Source organism: Calliopsis andreniformis, unplaced genomic scaffold (genome assembly GCF_051401765.1).
Source record: "Calliopsis andreniformis isolate RMS-2024a unplaced genomic scaffold, iyCalAndr_principal scaffold0139, whole genome shotgun sequence".
Lineage (NCBI taxonomy): Eukaryota > Metazoa > Arthropoda > Insecta > Hymenoptera > Andrenidae > Calliopsis > Calliopsis andreniformis.
In genome coordinates, this window is record NW_027480548.1 from 1,096,189 (window position 1) to 1,099,470 (window position 3,282).

The window sequence follows — 3,282 nt, forward strand, 5'->3', positions numbered from 1 at the left end:
CATTTTTGATGACTTAGCATGTGACAAACAAGATACGATTAGAGAGTATTTTTCAATGGGGAGACATTCAAAGGTAGACTGTTTCTATCCCTGTCAAACGCAATAAAAAATTCCCAAACATCTTATACGCGATAGTGCGAATCTGTTGATTCTGTTTAAACAGGATGGTACATAATTAAAACATGTCTTTTGATGATTTCAAAACATTGTGTCGTAGTTGTTGGCAACACAAGTATGGGTTTGTTGTGATCGATAAGGATAGCTCGATGTCTAATGAACTTTCGTGTTACAGGAGAGGATTTAATGAATTTGCAATAGCATAATGGAATCAATTGTTAATTGTCGCGCGGTGCGAGAAGAACGTTTCTGTTCAAACAATGATTGATGGACCAGATATGAAGGACCGTGAGAGAATTGCAAAGGAAGATGCTAACGCAAGTGAATCTATTCGCAAAAAATATCGAGTTTTGAAAACAGGCAAGATGGATGAAGATGCTGCATTGAACAGATATTTTGAACCACTTGTCGACCCCTTAAAACCGATTGCGGAAAATACTTATACAATGGAAGCTGATGAACAGATTGTGAAAAATGTCTCTGCAATGGACGCTGATGAATCATTGTTATCAAGTTCAAATACTAATTTGAATGATACAATAACACCTGTACAATTAAAAGTGAATAATATAAAACGGAAACATTCATCGGATAAATCATTCATGACCTCTACACCAATTCAATCGAAACGAAAAAATGTTATACGAACCAAGTCATCGATTTCTTCTATATCAGTGGATCTGGTGGTGCAATCGTCGACTATCGATGAGGATGATGTTTTTGAAACTACTAATGGATCGATTCTAACATCTGCTAGACAGCAACTACAGACATCCGAAGGTCAAGAAACACTTCATAGCTACCTTGGCCCATTAGGTATCAAATACATAGGTGCACAAAAATTCAATATAGACAAGGACGATAATATATTTATAGATGATGTCAAATACATTGAAACACCAGGTTTATATGAATTAATTTTTATCAGAATTCCTGACGATGCAGTGTACACTGATACTAATAAACAAAAATACAACAGCAAATTGATGGTAACCAATGCACACAAGCGTGATCTTAACTCTCAAAGCCCCATGGCGTAACAAAAGATTCAAATATAAACATACAGGGAGTAACAAAAATGTTACAGTTACTCGAAATAGCAGATTCAGGGGGTGATTTGAAACAACATTTTCCTTAGCGAAAATATAAGATGAGGCTTCGTTAATGAGTTATTAACGAAAAACACCGGCCAATGAGAGCACGAATTTGCCACCCGAGCGACCGCGGTAGCGTTGGGTACGCGCTGGTCGTTACGATTGTACTCCGAACAAGAAAGTCGGCATGCGTCGAAGGAAATAGCATTAGTATGAAAATATTTGCATAACGCATAAACGAAAAAGCAATGCAACAAAAAAAATGAACGGAGAATTGGAGAATTAACGTTGAAGACAAAAAGGTTGAAAGTAGTCTGCGTTAGATTTAAAACGTAATAATCACTAATGAATTAAATACAATTCATCTGTAATTTGTAAATCTATGTCACTGGGTCACTGTACCGACCCTGGTCATCGACCGTCGAAATAGTTTGTGGTTGGGTAGAATTTTTCCAAAGAAGCTCCTTGTACCCCCACGTAGTTTAAGCACCTCAGACCTTCCTTGTTCGGACACTCCGAGGTCACGTCTCCTTCGAAACCAGAGCAATAAAGCCATAAATTACCTAATGCGTGCCCCTGACCTCTGCAAAGGCGGTTAGACTGGTCCTAACAGCGACAACTGGACACATGGTGCCCACAATTTTTTTCTTATTCTTCGGGGACGAAAAAGAGTTCCTCTTCTTCGCGGACCCTTTTGGACCGATGCACGATGTGTCTGTTTTCTGTCTCGAAGCATTGGATACGTAGTCAGTAAAAGAATGGAGTGAGCACTTTTGTAAAACTGCTTGTTGGTACTCGTTGTGCACTTCTGCAAAGCACATGTTTTCTTGACAGATACTGATTTTTCTCTCTCTCAACCATGGGGTCGCAGTGAAAGTTAACTAATAATAGAACGATGGAAAACTATGTGAGGGTGGAGGGAGCTTCTTTGATAAAATTCTACCCTAGTGTAACGGATCGTGTGTCGTACATAAAACGTTCACGGATAGAGCGGCTTACCCGTGAACAAGGGGGTAGGATTCGTGTGGCGCGCGGTTAAGAAATGAGTTCCATAGACTATGATTTCTCTTTTGAAATATAACAAGAAACTATTTATTAGCTAAATGTTCTACAATAATAGGTTTCTTAACTTTATTCTTATAATGGTACTACCTTTAGTCCTCTGCGTAGTAGATTCTTATCACTATGCAATGAATGCTTATCACTAGATTTTAATAGAAATAAAATACTAATTAATCTTAATTTGAGCAGGTGGCAGTGATAGAATGCGTCAAGGAAAGACTAAGGAGCTAGTTGAAGCTGTCTCAGTCGGTAATGGAGAAGCTAATCAAAACTGCTTCAATTTAGAGGATCAAGGAGCTAGTTAAAGCTGCTTTAGTGAGGTTCGGAGTTTTGGGGAGGACTAGGGTTTTTAACACTTATTATTTTAACACTGATTAAATTTTAGCACTTAGTAATTTCGAAGAAGGCTCTCCGCTGGGGCTGGCGCTGCCCTATTTATACAGGGAAATTGCCTCCCTCTTTTGGGCCCAATGACTGACCTCGGTGTAGGGGTAGCGTCGTGTTGCACTTGCGCGTGTAGGAGTCATCGCAGGATATGCGTCCTCTATTGGTTCCGGGTTTTCAGCGCATGCATCTGGTGGTGTTTGCGCCGGCGTACAGAGAGCGTTGTTTGTTGATTGGCTTGTACTGTCATCATTCGGTCGTCATCCTGTCGTCAGCGTGTGTTCCATCGCATGCCATAGGATGTCGCCCTGATGACGTACCGATCCCGTGCGCACGCGCGCCGCGTGTCACTGGCGCGAGGATTCGATTGAGGATTCGATTGAGGATTTGATTGAGGATTCGATTGAGGATTCGAGGTTAGGGTTTTTCTTCCACTGCCACTGTTCGAATTTTGATTATCGCTTATTATTTATTAATTATTAAGAGGAAATGTCTTGCGACACTGGACTTCCTCACAAATGAGGTCGCGACTGGTTGTTACACTAGCATAAACCATTTCGACGGTCGGTGACGAGGAGCGGTACAGTAACCCTGTGACACAAGTTGACAAACTACAGGTGCAGTT